Genomic DNA, 16,856 nt, shown 5'->3' on the forward strand with positions numbered 1-16,856 from the left:
AGAAATTATCATACTATAAATACTTTTCAGAGAGAAAAGGACAAATATCCTAAGATACCACGTACAGGTGGAATCTATAAGTTCATACCAATGAACTAATTTACAAAATAGACTCGCAGACTGAGAAAATCAAATTATGACTATAAAAGGAGAGTTAGAAGGGACAGATAAATTAAGAGTTTGGGATGAAAATATACACACTAATATCCATCAAGTTGATAACAAAAAAGGACCTACTGAATAGAACTGAAGACTCTACTGAACAAACTGTAATAACCTATATGAGGAAAAACAAAAAAAGAATAGACAAACATCTATGTACAACTAAATCAAGTTCACATACACTGAAAACAAACAAAACATCGGAAGTCAACTCTACCCCCAATATAAAATAACAATAAATTACACATTACATGAACTCGGTCTAGAGGAAACCAGACAGTGGTGACCCTAGGAATTAGACACATGATGTTAATGTGACATCACCAAGGGGTTTCTTTCACTCAGCAGAATGCAGAGCAGCAACTCACTCAAAGGTGTCTGACCTCATGTGAATGCGGTAATATGAAGAGAAGAAAAAGGACCACAGGTTCATCTTAGCAATACTCTCAATTCAGATGTTGGAAATCTCAGAGCGGAATAGACACACCGAGGTAAAGAGCACATATGGGGGTCTCGCGGTACAGGATCCAGACCCATGTGGATGGGGTGAGACCCACACAATCTGCAGACCCTGTACCTGGGGTCACATGTCCACAGTCTCCAGGCTGACCCCTCCCAGACCCTGCACCTGGGGTCACACGTCCACAGTCTCCAGGCTGACCCCTCCCAGACCCTGCACCTGGGGTCACATGTCCACAGTCTCCAGGCTGACCCCTCCCAGACCCTGCACCTGGGGTCACATGTCCACAGTCTCCAGGCTGACCCCGCCCAGACCCTGAACCTGGGGTGGCAAGACCCTTGGTTAGGACACCAGGTCTCTGCTGGTTGGGCGCCTACAGTGGAAATGAGTGAGCTCCTGTAACCTCCTGGCTTGGTAGATAGACGTGCTGGGTCGGTCTCCTTCCCCCACACTGTCCCAGAGAAGTCCTTCTCTTTCCCTCTGGTTCTGTGATATTAACTGTTTTTACAGCTGTCATGATAATGCTGAACACACTACCTTGGTGCTAGCAGTCCCGGTCTTTTGTTGTGAAAACACACCAGATGCTGGGCTGGAAGACAAGGGGCAGGTCTGGTCTCTGCTGAGCATGGACGGTCTACTGGAAGGAGATCACAGCAGCAACCTCACCTGCTGCTCATTGGCTTTTTGCCTGATTCATGTGCCCTGCAATCAACTGCGCAGGTACACCTGCTCCCTTCTCACCATGCTCGTGCTGGTGAATTGGAATAATTACCAGGTAGCTCACCTGAGGAGTCCCCAGGAGCCCCAGGGATGGGGAACCTCCCAGGGGTAAAGAAGGAATAGGAACAGGCCTGTATAAAATGATACTGTAAAGCATTAATTCCTAAACACAAATCAAGAGAAGCTCACATGTATTCTTCCCTTTTTCTTAGCTTTGAGTGTATGGTCTCCCTCTGCATGTGATTCTGACCCACGCAGATGGGGTGAGACTCACACAGTCCCCAGACCCCCAACCTGGGGTCACACATTCACTTGGTCAGGACACCATGGCTGTGGTCAGCGGGCCCCCAATGTGTAACCAAGCCAGGTCCATACGGTCAAAGCTATGGTTTGTCCAGTAGGCATGTATGGATGTGAGAATTGGACCATAAAGAAGGCTGAGCACCGAAGAATTGATGCTTTCGAACTGTGGTGCTGGAGAAGACTGTTGAGAGTCCCTTGGACTGCAGGGAGATCAAACCCATCAATCCTAAGGAAATCAACTGTGAATATTCATTGGACAGACTGATGTTGAAGCTGAAGCTCCAATACTTTGGCCACCTGATGGGAAAAGCTGACTCATTTGAAAAGACCCTGATGCTGGGACAGATTGAAGGCAGAGGAGAAGGAGACAACAGAGGATGAGATGGCTGGATGGCATCACCGACTCAATGGACATGAGTTTGAGCAAACTCCAGGACATGGTGGAGGACAGGGAAGCCTGACGTGCTGCAGTCCATGTGGTCACAAATAGTCACTGAACAACAAAAACCAGGTAGCCTACCTGAGGTGTCCTGATGAGCCCCAGGGGAGGTGAACTTGTCAGAGGGAAAGACTAAGAGCCCTACCTCAGCACTGACCCCTGGGAGGGCCATGGAACCCCACGGTTACCCAGAGAAACCCACCTCAGCTCCAGACCCCAGACATCTGAGCACTGACATTCAGAGGCAGGCACGGAGTTTTCCAGGACAGGGGCCAGGCCGGGTCTCTACCCAGGTCTCCAGGTCCTACTGCACAGAGAACCCGGTCAGGTGTAAACGTTCTCAGTGTAGAAGCACGCGGTCTCATAACATCATCAGTATAAACAGGACTTGGAGAGGTCTGAATCCACCATGTAGACAGAACTTGGTCAGGTTCAAAGCAGCTTAGGGCTGCGCTCCCAGAAGGCACTGGTCACACACCTGGGGTCTCTCATCGTTGGACAGGGGGCTCACCCGCATGTGAGAACGAGGATGTACCTTTCTTGAAGAAGAAATCATCACTGGGCTCCACACCTCACCCACATCAGGAAACGAACAAAAGCTTTCTCGCTAAACAATTCAACGGGCTAAACAAAACCGTGACCAGGTTCTATGGTCACGTGGTGGTCAGGGCCCGGGCCAGAGCTGGGAACCTCCTGGAGCGCGGCGGGACAGACCGGAAGTGGCCCGGCTGCAGCGTCCCAGGCTTCCAGCAGGAGGCGCTGCCCCGGTCTCCCAAGAAGGACAGTCCTGCAGGGTCCGGCGGGGAGAGCGGGTCGGTCCATCCTGCTGGTCAGTTAGGGATGGAGCGCGCTCAAGTCCTGCTTCCCTGCAGGGTGGTGGGGTAGGAAGCCTGACACCTCCTAGGCTCACAGTCAAATGACTTCGTGCCTGGGTTGACGCCCACAGGGCACCGCGCTGCATCCAAGTGGAGAATGCATGCAGAGATGGGGCATAGCCGCCATCAGAACAGAGAACCCAGGGGAGCTCCCACCTGCGCCCACCTGCCCACCTCAGGCCCCAAGCCCCCCGCCCATGACCCATTACCACACAAACACACACGCCCATGCCACACACATAATGCGCTGTGCACCTACACGGTGAACACAAACAGCACATGTCCGCAAACAGGAGCACGCACACGCATAGCACACACACAGGGAATAAAGTGAATACCCTAAAGCGTTCGTTTCTAAACACAAGTGAAGCTCACATGCATTCTTCCCTTCTTCTCAGCTCTGATGGGTTTCAAAATAAAAAAGTTTATAAAGTAGTTAATGGTGAATGACTTTTGGATCATCATGGGACTTTCTGAAGTTATTCCACAAATATTGCAAGATGTGAGAGATGAATGTAGACATTCCCTGTGTCCCTCAACAGAAGACTGGACAAGCAGACCATGGTCCATCCACACAATAAATGTTGTCCAGCCTGAAAGGAAGGCAGTTCTGACACAGGCTACAGCGTGGATGAACCCTAGGGCATTATGCTCAGTGACATAAACCAGAAAAGAAAGGACAAATGATGTTTGAGTCCACTCATACAAGGCCCCTAGAGCAGTCGGCTTCATATTCACAGAAAGCAGAATGGTGGGTGCCAGAGGCTGAGGGAGGTAAAAGGAGACTGAGTGTCTTGTGGGGACTGTCTCGGTTCTGCAAGACAGAAATAGTAACTGAACAGCAACACACACACACAAGCAAGCACTGCAGCAGCATTTACAATGGCTGAGACGTGGAAGTATCCAAAATGTACATGGACAGATAAATGAATAAAGAAGTCATATATGCATAGAATGGAATATGATTCAGCCATGAAAAAATGCCACTTGCAGGGATAATCTAGAACAATCATAGATTAATCTAGAACAACCATAGTAAGTGAAGTACTTCAGGAGAAATTGATATCAATGAGCTATTTTATAAAAGCAAAATACATGCACAGTCTTAGGAAATGAGCATGATTACCAAAGGGGAGTTGTGGGTGGAAGGGATAAACTAGGAGGTTGGGATTAATGTATACTCACAAATACATGTAGAATATAGAATCAACACGGACCTACTTTGGAAAAGGTGCTGTACTACACACTATAATAACGTGTATGTGATAAAAGCAAAGATGAATCAATGTGTATGGGGATAACTGATGAAGAATCTCTCCACCTACAAACACAACATTGTAAGTCGGCTATCCTCCAAAAAAAGTAAACATTAAGTTTAAAAAACAAACAAGCAAACAAAAACCAAGGATTAATGAGACACAGGCTTCTGGCATGTGCCAGAAGAAACCACGGACTAGGAGTAACCCTAAGGTTCTGGTTACTGTAGTAACAGGAGTAAAGCATGAAGAAATCCTGTCTCCTTGTGGCCGTTTCCCACAACAGAAACTTTAAAGCTATTGCTTATGCTGCAGTGAAATAAAGTTTTTTCTCTTTGGCCTTTTGATTCCTTCTTTACATTAGTTGTTCCTGATCTATAGTCTGCATTGATGACTAAGTTTCCTTCTTTTCAGAAGATTAACCTGTTGACTGTTTTGAAACAATGCAAAAAGGAACAAGAATATAGGAACCTTATACCTTTGTGGAAATAAATGTTTTTTGGAGGAAATAGAAAGATGGCTTCAATCCCCAAGCTGGCAGAGGAGAGAACACAGTAGGCTTATGCTCAAGAACTGTGTCTCTCCCAATAGGGAATCAAGGGGATCACAGTTAGGGCTCATAGTCACAGGCTGGAGGTAAAGAGCAAACATGTAAGGATCCTGTATTCCTTCTTTCTGCATTGTTTCAAAACAGTCAACAGGCTGGTGTCAGCAAGCCCAGTAACTTGGGTCTGGCAGGCAGTCCCAGGAGTTGGGTCCATTGGCTTTTGTAGATTGCACTGTGCCTTTCTTTCTGTAATGCAAAAAGAGGGACAAACAAATGACAAGTTAAGCATCACTTAAGGATGTGAATAGCATAAAATCAAAAGATAATAGATACAAAGTATGGCTCATGCAGAGTTAGAGGGCAATAGGTGTGGGATATCCCTGGAGAAGGGTACGGCAACCCACTCCAGTATTCTTACCTGGAGAATTTCATGGACAGAGGAGCCTGGTGAGCTACAGCCCATGGGATCGCAGAGAGTCAGACTCAACTGAGCAACTAACACACACACACACACACACACACACACAGAAGTGGAGGGTATAGCTTACATAACAGATTAGTCTTCTGTAAAGAAGGAAACTTAGTTATCAATGCAGACTGTAGATCAGGAAAAGTTACAGAAGGGCTCAAAAGGCAAAAGAGAAAAAGAAAACTATTTCTTATTTCATTGCCACACTTATGAACACTTCATATTCACAAGGACTGCTGGGCTCTAAGTGATACCGGCACGTTAAAAAGGTTCATGGATAACTAATTGAAAAGAAATAAAAACTGGGCAGACAGTGAAGAAGAAAGTTTCCACAGTCAATTCCACACACACTAGTTAAAATCAAAATCCATGAAAATGAGGTGCACATCAGGAATTGTTAGAGACATGCAAATCAAAACCACAGCAAGGGAACACTCTGCACCTGTTTGAAAGGCCATCCTCAGTCTACAAAGGTAAATGGTGGAGAAGATATGGAGGAAAGAGAATATCTACGGTGCTGATGAGATGTAAAGGCTAAGAATCACTGTGGAGAGGAGTATGGAACTGTCCTTTTTTTTAATTTTTAGTAAGACAAACATATTGATTCCAGCCTAGGTCACAGGAGGATTTAAAACATGTCCTGCTCAGCGTTCCCTCATCGTCAGCACCAACAAGGGAAGAAGGTGCCTGAACAGCAGCTCTGCCCGAAGCCCGCAGACAGCCTCAGTGAGGGACACATCAGTCAAGTTTCTTACTCATCATGTGGTTAACGAGGCTCCCCACTCACAGCAAAGGGCCCCTTAACTCCAAATTCATTTTCCACAGAGAAGAGAAAAGAATCAGACATAAACTATAAATGAAATCAAGTATCTTTTAGATTTAAATATAAAAAAATAAAAGCAGAAAAAATTATACTTTAAGTGAATAAATTACTATATATTCTGATATTTCTAAAGCAGAGGAGGAGGATGGAAGCCACACAAATTACTGTAGGTGAGCAGCCCCTGACTATGTGGGTACCACCCAAGTTCTCCAGTCGACTCCACTGCTAGACTTCACTGCAGACACCATCCGGGAACCAGAGGTGCTCTTTCCATCACAGCAGGAGGAGCCTTCCTTGTCACCAGGGCACGGAGAGAACCCAAGTCTGTGCCTTCAAGCACCTCTTCTGCCAGGCTCCAAGCAAAAGGCTCAGCCTGAGTTGTGTTCTTCATCTTCTCCTGCAGGTTAATGGTGTTAAAATGAAGCAAAGGAAGTGCCTAGAAGTTGGGCACCTCCTCTTTCTGCAGTTGTTTTATTTTCTTCTCCTTCTGTAAGTGAATTTTTTGAATCAAAAGAGAAAGGGCCTATTTCCATAGTTCTCCTCACCGGGATTTTGGGCTTAAAAGGTACTCCATAGTGGGGCAATTGTCAACCTCTTATCACTACTGGCTGTTCCTCATCTTCATCTTCTTGGGTGGGTTTTGGGGTTCTCTTTTTCCCAACAAAGGCAGGTGACCTAGGGTCAATGAGTGGAATTTCTTTCTTTTCAGGAACACCCACAACATCTAACAAGCTACAAGAAAGGCAAGGCTCCGCATGAAATTTAAAATGTTTATCCTCCTATACCTTCTTTGCTTCTCATTGTTTGATTCTTTTCTCTGTTTCAAAATCAAAGCCAATAGGGATGGTGGGTGGCTTCTCTGGCAGTTTCTTAGACAAAATGGACCCACCATCAAGAATCCCAAAGTCCAATTTCTGTGCTTTAAATCTGCAGAGCCTTCGGGACTTCCCTGAGCATCGAGGGTTTAAGACTCCACTTTGTAATGCAGGGGTCAGGTTGGATGCCTGGTCTGGGAACTAAGATCCCACAGGCCTCAGAGCAACTAGTCCACAAGCCGCAACTAGAGAGTCCATGCATCTCAATCAAAGACTTTGCGGGATGCAGTGACGATCCCAAGTGTCACAACTAAGGCCTGACAAAGACAAATAAATAAATAAATATGTAAAAATATTGTAGAACCCTGCTTCTACAGGATTACATTTCTTGGATTTTCCATTTGTTTCCAACACCTCCACCACATTTTGTTGCATTTTTATTCTATTCTCCAACTCTTGCTTCTCAGTACTTTTTAGGATCTTCTGTATACGGGGAAAAGAACCTGAAAAGGAATAGATATGAGTTTATGCATGGCTTAATTAAGTTCCCGTACACCTGATACAAACACAGCATTGAACAGCAACACTCAGTTCAGTTCAGTCACTCAGTCGTGTCCGACTCTTTGCGACCCCATGAATCGCAGCACACCAGGCCTCCCTGTCCATCACCAACTCCCAGAGTTGACTCAAACTCATGCCCATCGAGTCGGTGATGCCATCCAGCCATCTCATCCTCTGTTGCCCCCTTCTCCTCCTGCCCCCAACCCCTCCCAGCATCAGGGTCTTTTCCAATGAGTCAACGCTTCGCATGAGGTGGCCAAAGTACTGGAGTTTCAGCTTCAGCATCAGTCCTTCCAATGAACACCCAGGACTGATCTCCTTCAGGATGGACTGGTTGGATCTCCTTGCAGTCCAAAGGACCCTCAAGAGTCTTCTCCAACACCATAGTTCAAAAAGCATCAATTTTTCGGCGCTCAGCTTTCTTCACAGTCCAACTCTCACATGACCACTGGAAAAACCATAGCCTTGACCAGACGGACCTCTGTTGGCAAAGTAATGTCTCTGCTTTTTAATATGCTATCTTGGTTGGTCATAACTTTCCTTCCAAGGAGTAAGCATCTTTTAATTTCATGGCTGCAATCACCATCTGCAGTGATTTTGGAGCCCCAAAAAATGAAGTCTGACACTGTTTCCACTGTCTCCCCATCTATTTCCCATGAGGTGATGGGACCAGATGCCATGATCTTAGTTTTCTGAATGTTAAGCTTTAAGCCAACTTTTTCACTCTCCTCTTTCACTTTCATCAAGAGGCTCTTTAGTTCCTCTTCACTTTCTGCCATAAGGGTGGTGTCATCTGCATATCTGAGGTTATTGATATTTCTCCTGGCAATCTTGATTCCAGCTTGTGCTTCTTCCAGACCAGTGTTTCTCATGATGTACTCTGCATATAAGTTAAATAAGCAGGGTGACAACATACAGCCTTGACGTACTCCTTTTCCTATTTGGAACCAGTCTGTTGTTCCATGTCCAGTTCTAACTGTTGCTTCCTGACCTGCATATAGGTTTCTCAAGAGGCAGGTCAGGTGATCTGGTATTCCCATCTCTTGAAGAATTTTCCACAGTTTATTGTGATCCACACAGTCAAAGGCTTTGGCATAGTCAATAAAGCAGAAATAGATGTTTTTCTGGAACTCTCTTGCTTTTTCGATGATCCAGATGATGTTGGCAATTTGATCTCTGGTTCCTCTGCCTTTTCTAAAACCAGCTTGAACATCTGGAAGTTCTCAGTTCACGTATTGCTGAAGCCTGGCTTGGAGAATTTTGAGCATTACTTTACTAGCGTGTGAGATGAGTGCAATTGTGCGGTAGTTTGAGCATTCTCTGGCATTGCCTTTCTTAGGGATTGGAATGAAAATGGACCTTTTCCAGTCCTGTGGCCACTGCTGAGTTTCCCCAACATGCTGGCATATTGAGTGCAGCACTTTCACACATCATCTTTCAGGATTTGAAATAGCTCAACTGGAATTCCATCACCTCCAGTCGCTTTGTTCATAGTGATGCTTTCTAAGGCCTACTTGACTTCACATTCCAGGATGTCTGGCTCTAGGTGAGTGGTCACACCATTGTGATTATCTGGGTCATGAAGATCTTTTTTGTACAGTTCTTCTGTGTATTCTTGCCACCTCTTCTTAATATCTTCTGCCTCTGTTAGGTTCATACCATTTCTGTCCTTTATTGAACCCATCTTTGCTTGAAATGTTCCCTTGGTATCTCTAATTTTCTTGAAGCGATCTCTAGTCTTTCCCATTCTGTTGTTTTCCTCTATTTCTTTGCACTGATCGCTGAGGAAGGCTTTCTTATCTCTCCTGGCTATTCTCTGGAACTCTGCTTTCAAATGGGAATATCTTTCCTTTTCTCCTTTGCTTTTAGCTTCTCTTCATTTCACAGCTATTTGTAAGGCCTCAAGGCAAATTGGAAGTGGTCAAACAGGAGATGGCAAGAGTGAATGTCGACATTCTAGGAATCAGCGGACTAAAATGGACTGGAATGGGTGAATTTAACTCAGATGACCATTATATCTACTACTGTGGGCAGGAATCCCTTAGAAGAAATGGAGTAGCCATCATGGTCAACAAAAGAGTCCAAAATGCAGTACTTGGATGCAATCTCAAAAACGACAGAATGATCTCTGTTCGTTTCCAAGGCAAACCATTCAATATCATGGTAATCCAAGCCTATGCCCCAACCAGTAACGCTGAAGAACCTGAAGTTGAACGGTTCTATGAAGACCTACAAGACCTTTTAGAACTAACACCCCAAAAAGATGTCCTTTTCATTATAGGGGACTGGAATGCAAAAGTAGGAAGTCAAGAAACACCTGGAGTAACAGGCAAATTTGGCCTTGGAGTATGGAATGAAGCAGGGCAAAGGCTAATAGGGTTTTGCCAAGAGAATGCACTGATCATAGCAAACACCCTCTTCCAACAACACAAGAGAAGACTCTACACATGGACATCACTAGATGGTCAACACGGAAATCAGATTGATTATATTCTTTGCAGCCAAAGATGGAGAAGCTCTATACAGTCAGCAAAAACAAGACCAGGAGCTGACTGTGGCTCAGATCATGAACTCCTTATTGCCAAATTCAGACTTAAACTGAAGAAAGTAGGGAAAACCACTAGACCATTCAGGTATGACCTAAATCAAATCCCTTATGACTATACAGTGGAAGTGAGAAATAGATTTAAGGGACTAGATCTGATAGACAGAGAGCCTGATCAACTATGGATGGAGGTTCGTGACATTGTACAGGAGACAGGGATCAAGACCATCCCCATGGAAAAGAAATGCAAAAAGGCAAAATGGTTGTTTGAGGACATCAACTCTATTCCAATATAAGACCAAAATGAAATTACAGAGACAGTAAGAGAAAAGGGGCATGAAGAAATGCTGCCACCCTGTGGCTGTTTTCCATAACAACAACGTTAAAAGCTGTGCTGATGTTCACAATATTCAGAAGGCCTGTGGGGTTGAGTAAACAATTGCCCTCAAGAAATGTTCTAGGAGTGTTCATCAAAAAAACAGGGCAGACATTCAAGAAGTCAACTGCAAGAGGTTTCACTCATACCCTTTAAAAAAAATCACAGGAAATGATGTCAACCTTGCTAAATATTAGAGAAATCCAAATCAAAACTACAATGAGGTATCACCTCACACGGATCAGAATGGCCACCGTCAAACATTCTACAAAGACCAAGGCTGGAGAGGATGTGAAGAAATGAGAACCCTCCTCCATCGATGCTGGAAAGTCAACTGGGAACAGCCACTATGGAGACAGCGTGCATGCTAAATCACTTCAGTTGTGTTTGACTCTTTTCGACCCTGTGGACTGTAGCCTGCCAGGCTCCTCTGTCCATGGGATTCTCCAGGTAAGAATACTGGAGTGGGCCGCCATGCCCTCCTCCAGGGGAATCTTCCCGACCCAGGGATCGAACCCAGGTCTCCTGCACTGCAGGCGGATTCTTTACCATCTGAGCCACCAGGGAAGCCTGAACATGCCTGTTCCAATAGATTAAAGCTTCCCCAACTGTAGTTTGGAGAGACATTGCTCTGGAAAGCTCCCTGATGTTCTCCATTCTCCATACTTCTTCAAGTAATACACCTTTCCTTCCCATGAGCTTTGGCTGAGATATCTTCTGGTTCAACATCCCCCAAGAGGCAAATCCACTTTTCTGGTATTATCTCTCCATCCAGACTCCCAACCAGCACTCCTGGCCCCCCTTGATAATAATTCTACAGTCAGTTGTCTTGCTTCTGTCAGGCGAGTGCATGCTCCTCGGTTCTTTGTCTCGTCACAGCAAAAATTTGGAGTGACGGACATTAAAGCCCCCTTGGCGGGTCACAGCTCTCGGAGGACAGACCGTGTTATAGCTCTTAAATAAATCAGTGTTACAGCTCAGTGTTACAGCTCTATTTTATTTAGATGATAGCAGGAAAATCTATCTTCGAGGCGTGAGGGCACAACCGATCCAAAGACATGAAGAGAAGAGCGCCCCATCACGCGAGAGAGTGAGAGAAGAGGGCTTTGGCTCCTCTTTTTATATGTTTCTCTGTCCCTGGGCCTGTCTTATGTAAATTGGGCCAGCCAGGAGTGTTGTTTGTTTTATCTGAGGTTCTCACTCTGGTCCTCGGACCTTCCTTTGTTCTATTTTTGTGGGCTTTTCCCTTCCAGGTCTTTTAGCCGCCACCCTTCTGGACTCCTTTTCCCTATTCTAACTACCTAACATTCCCCCCTCAAAAGATGGGAGGCCCAATTCTTTGGGAATAGGGGCGTCGAGGTCTCTCTGGCTACTTCCTGCTGAACTGGGATGGCGAGGGGCATTGGGCCTCCCCCTCTTGTTAGTCTCAGGCCTCAGAGTCCTTATAGCGGTGTCCATCTAAGGGTGACTGATGTTTCCCGTGGTTGGCTGTAGTTTTATATTGTTGTTGAACTGGTGCTGCATGTTGTAGCTTGACCTGGTGGCAGAGGCTTAGGCTCTGTGGTCTCAAAATTGGAGACTACTGCATATCCGGCTCTTCTTTTTCCATCCAAGACAAAGCTGCTTCCATCAGTGTACCAGATTTCCTCAGGATTGGTCAGAGGATCTTCTGACAATCCCTCTCGGGGTTTTGTCCAGTGGTCCAAGGTTTCTAGACAGGAGTGAAAGGGGAGAGAGCCCTCAGGGGTAGGCAGGAGGGTGGCTGGGTTAAGAACCTCACAAGGGGATATAGTGAGGCCTGGATTTTCCATCAGTATTACTTGATATCTGGGGATTCTTTGATCAGACATCCATAAATGGCTTCTCCCATTTAGGAGTTGTTTTACTTGGTGACTGGTAAAAATAGTTAGTTTGCCCCCAAAGGGGAGTTTTAAAGCATCTTCTATCATAATTGCAATAGCTGCAAGATTTCAAAGGCAGGGAGGCCAGCCTTGGGCGGTTGGATCAAGTCTCTTGGATAAGTAAGCTACAGGCTGGGGCTCAGATCCCAACCTTTGAGTTAACACTCCCAAGGCTATTCCCTCTCTTTCATGGACATAAAGTTAGAATGCTTTTTTTTGATCTGGCAACCTCAAGGCAGTGCCTGAGTTAAGGCCTGTTTTAGTATAGCCTCTGCCTCCTTTTGAGGAGTTCCCCACATTAGTGGGATTGAATCATCTCGTCCCTTTAAGCTTTTATATAAGGGCTGGGCAATTAGACCATAGTTGGATATCCAGATTCTACAGTACCCAGTTAGCCCCAGGAAAGCTCGCAATTGTTTTCGAGTTGTGGGGGAGAGCAACTGGAGGATTCCTTGTACCCGATCAGAGGACAGCCTCCTGGACCCATGTGTAATCTGAACTCCCAGGTAAGTGACCTTTGTCTCGACCATCTGTGCCTTAGCATAGGAGAATTTATATTCCTTTTCTGTCAAAAAGTTTAGAATCTGAATTGCACGTTGTTGGGCACTTTTCTCATTTGGAGAGCAGATTAGTAGGTCATCTACATATTGTAATATTTTCCCATTAGGTCTGAGGTCCAGATCTAGGAGATCCTGGCTAAGGGCCTGTCCAAACAAGTGGGGGCTGTCTCTGAACCCCTGAGGTAATACTGTCCAAGTCATCTGTTGGTGTTTTTGTCCTGGGGCCTCCCACTCAAAGGCAAAAAGATATTGGGATTCTTTAGCCAGTGGTATGCAAAAAAAAAAAAAAAAATGCATCTTTGAGATCCAAGACTGTAAACCACTTGGCACTGGGTGGGATTTCTCCCAGGATTACAAAGGGATTGGGTACTGTGGGATGGAGGGGGACTACAGCTTCATTTATGATTCAGAGATCTTGAACCATTCGCCAGGTTCCATCCTTTTTCTTTACTGAGAGGATTGGGGTGTTACATGGCGAACTGGTGGGGACCAGTAGCCCACAAGCAAGGAATTTATTTATTAAAGGCTGTAGTCCCTCCCGAGCCTCTCTTTTGAGAGGATATTGTTTTCTGTTAGGAAACCGAGTGGGATCTCAGAGGAGAATGATGACTGGTTCACCTTGGTGGGCTCATCCAGGAATCTCCTGGTCCCACACCTGGGGATTAATTTTGTCCTCCCATAGTCTTTGTTCCCTCTCTATTGGAGAAGGTGTAATGGATTCTTCAGTAGTAACCAGAAACTGTAGGGCCCTAGGGGCTGAAAAGCTTCCCATCACAAGGGTGGTCCCCAGTTTAGTGAGTTTGTCTCTTCCCATTAAGGGAGTAGGACACTCAGGGACCACCAGAAACTGGTGGGAGAATATCTGTCCATCCCAGCAACGAAGAAGGGCTTGGGTGAAATCTTCTAGTAGTTGCTTTTCCTGTAGCACCCAAAATGGTACAGGTTTGGGAGGAGAAGGCTCCGGAGTAGGAGATCAAGACAGAGTAGGTAGCCCCTGTGTCAACCAAGAAATTCTCGGACCTACCTACCACATCCAGTTGCGTCCCTGGCTCCAGCCCCGTGATGGTTATCTGTGACAGGCGGGCTGGCTGGAGTTGGACGCTTCAGTCCTCTTGAACCATCGTGAGGGAAGGCGCTTGACCTTGAGGCTCTTGGGTCCCGAGGGCAGAGTACTACCCAATGTCCCAGTTGATGGCATTTGTGGCAAGCTGTTCTAGGAGACTTGTCGCAGTTAGGACACTCTTTGGCCCAATGCCCCGCCTGTCTACAGATTAGGCATTTGCCTCGTGCCTTGTCATTCAAGGGCTCGGGGTGTGCCATCGGGCTGCCCTGGAGGGCGGCCAGCATCTGGGCATGCCTTGTCTCTTTCCTTCTCTCCCTCTCCTGGGCCTTGGCCTCCTTCTCCTGTTCTGCTATAAAAGGTATTGGTGGCTGTCTGGATCATCTCATCTAGAGAGGCAGCGGAGTCCCGCTGCTGTAGCTGTTGTAACTTAATTCTGATATCTGATGCACACTGGGACAGGAATTTGTCCTTTAAAATCACCTGTCCTTCGTAAGAGTCTAAGTCCAAATTGGTAAACTTTTGGAGGGCCTCTTTTAGCCTATCTAGAAAGGCAATGGGGTTCTCATTGGACTCCTGAGTTATTGCTGAGACCTGGGCATAGCTGATTACTTTTTGCTGGGCTGCTTTCAGTCCTACCTTTATACAGATTAGAAAATGATCCCTTTCCCAGATGTGCTCAGGGTCATTATAATTCCAGTTAGGATCGGAGGAGGGTACTGCAGTTTCCCCTACTGGGTATCTATCGCCTGACATGTGAAGCCCTGTTGCATACCTCCGGGCTTCCTTTAAGACCCCAGTATAAGAACAAAGCTGGTGGATGTGATGAAATTCCAGTTGAGCTATTTCAAATCCTGAAAGACGATCCTGTGAAAGTGCTGCACTCAATATGTCAGCAAATTTAGAAAACTCAGCAGTGGCCACAGGACTGGAAAAGGTCAGTTTTCATTCCAATCCCAAAGAAAGGCAATCCCAAAGAATGCTCAAACTACCGCACAATTGCACTCATCTCTCACGCTAGTAAAGTAATGCTCAAAATTCTCCAAGCCAGGCTTCAGCAATACGTGAACTGAGAACTTCCAGATGTTCAAGCTGGTTTTAGAAAAGGCAGAGGAACCAGAGATCAAATTGCCAACATCATCTGGATCATCGAAAAAGCAAGAGAGTTCCAGAAAAACATCTATTTCTGCTTTATTGACTACGCCAAAGCCTTCGACTGTGTGGATCACAATAAACTGTGGAAAATCCTTCAAGAGATGGGAATACCAGATCACCTGACCTGCCTCTTGAGAAACCTATATGCAGGTCAGGAAGCAACAGTTAGAACTGGACATGGAACAACAGACTGGTTCCAAATAGGAAAAGGAGTACGTCAAGGCTGTATGTTGTCACCCTGCTTATTTAACTTATATGCAGAGTACATCATGAGAAACACTGGTCTGGAAGAAGCACAAGCTGGAATCAAGATTGCCAGGAGAAATATCAGTAACCTCAGATATGCAGATGACACCACCCTTATGGCAGAAAGTGAAGAGGAACTAAAGAGCCTCTTGATGAAAGTGAAAGAGGAGAGTGAAAAAGTTGGCTTAAAGCTCAACATTTAGAAAACTAAGATCATGGCATCTGGTCCCATCACCTCATGGGAAATAGATGGGGAGACAGTGGAAACAGTGTCAGACTTCATTTTTGGGGGCTCCAAAATCACTGCAGATGGTGATTGCAGCCATGAAATTAAAAGATGCTTACTCCTTGGAAGGAAAGTTATGACCAACCTAGACAGCATATTAAAAAGCAGAGACATTACTTTGTCAACAAAGGTCCGTCTAGTCAAGGCTATGGTTTTTCCAGTGGTCATGTATGGATGTGAGAGTTGGACTGTGAAGAAAGCTGAGCGCCGAAAAATTGATGCTTTTAAAGCCCCCTTGGCGGGTCACAGCTCTCGGAGGACAGACGGTGTTATAGCTCTCAGGTCTCGACTGGACCATGTTATAGCTCTTAAATAAATCAGTGTTACAGCTCAGTGTTACAGCTCTATTTTATTTAGATGCTAGCAGGAAAATCCATTTTCGAGGCGTGAGGGCACGACGATCCAAAGACGCAAAGAGAAGAGCGCCCCATCGCGCAGGAGAACAAGAGAAAAGGGCTTTGGCTCCTCTTTTTATATGTTTCTCTGTCCCTGGGCCTGTTTCATGTAAATTGGGCTAGCCAGGAGTGTTCTCACTCCTTTGTTCTATTTTCGTGGGCTTTTCCCTTCCAGGTCTTTTAGCCGCCACCATTCTGGACTCCTTTCCCCTATTCTAACTACCTAACACTTCCAGTACATGGAAATCATGTTATTTTTTCTGCGAGCAGAGCTAGGTAAGAGCCAGAAACAGCGTCCCCGTTTTATCTTGTGAAGCCAGTAGGTGTCAAGCAAACTCTCTTCTGTCGCTCCATCATCCTCCAATTCAATGCCTCCTTTTATGGAAAACACTGGCAGGGCTTTGAGGTTTTATTTATAACTCATTTCTGAAGCCTTTTAATAGTTACATTGTGCTTAGTCGCTCAGTCATGTCCAACTCTTTGCAATCCCATGATCTGTAGCCCGCCAGGATCCTCTATCCATGGGGATTCTCCAGGCAAGAATACTGGAGTGGGTTGCTATGCCTTTCTCCAGGGTATCTTCCCAACCCAAGGATCGAACCCAGGTCTCCCGCATTGCAGGAGGATTTTTTACCGGCTGAGCTACCAGGGAAGGCTATACCTACATTAAATATACAGATTACTCACCAGTACCACTTCTACTTTGAGGTTTAAAATCATCCAAGTTTTTCCTAATATACTTATTATTCCATGCGTTGCCTTTAAATCTTTGACCATATGTTATTTATCTTGTGTCTCATCTGAATTTAGTTAATTACACAGTTTTCCCCTGAATAAGGCAGTACTCATCACATACAGTTCTTGCCAAAAGTGGATTTGACAAAGTAGGGCACAGGTGGGCC

The 16,856-nt window shown here is 45.6% G+C and overlaps 1 protein-coding gene across 1 annotated transcript in view; it reads right to left on the reverse strand.

The window, feature by feature from the left end:
- Positions 1-6,153: 6,153 nt before the first annotated feature.
- The window catches only part of GAS8 (growth arrest specific 8), a 38,871-nt gene continuing 28,168 nt past the window's right edge, over positions 6,154-16,856 (reverse strand). Inside the window, exon 12 of the mRNA XM_043436632.1 lies at positions 6,154-7,372. The gene's annotated coding sequence lies outside the window, so the exon portion shown is untranslated. The remainder of the gene's footprint in view (positions 7,373-16,856) is intronic.

Source organism: Cervus canadensis, chromosome 18, assembly GCF_019320065.1.
Source record: "Cervus canadensis isolate Bull #8, Minnesota chromosome 18, ASM1932006v1, whole genome shotgun sequence".
Classification (NCBI taxonomy): domain Eukaryota; kingdom Metazoa; phylum Chordata; class Mammalia; order Artiodactyla; family Cervidae; genus Cervus; species Cervus canadensis.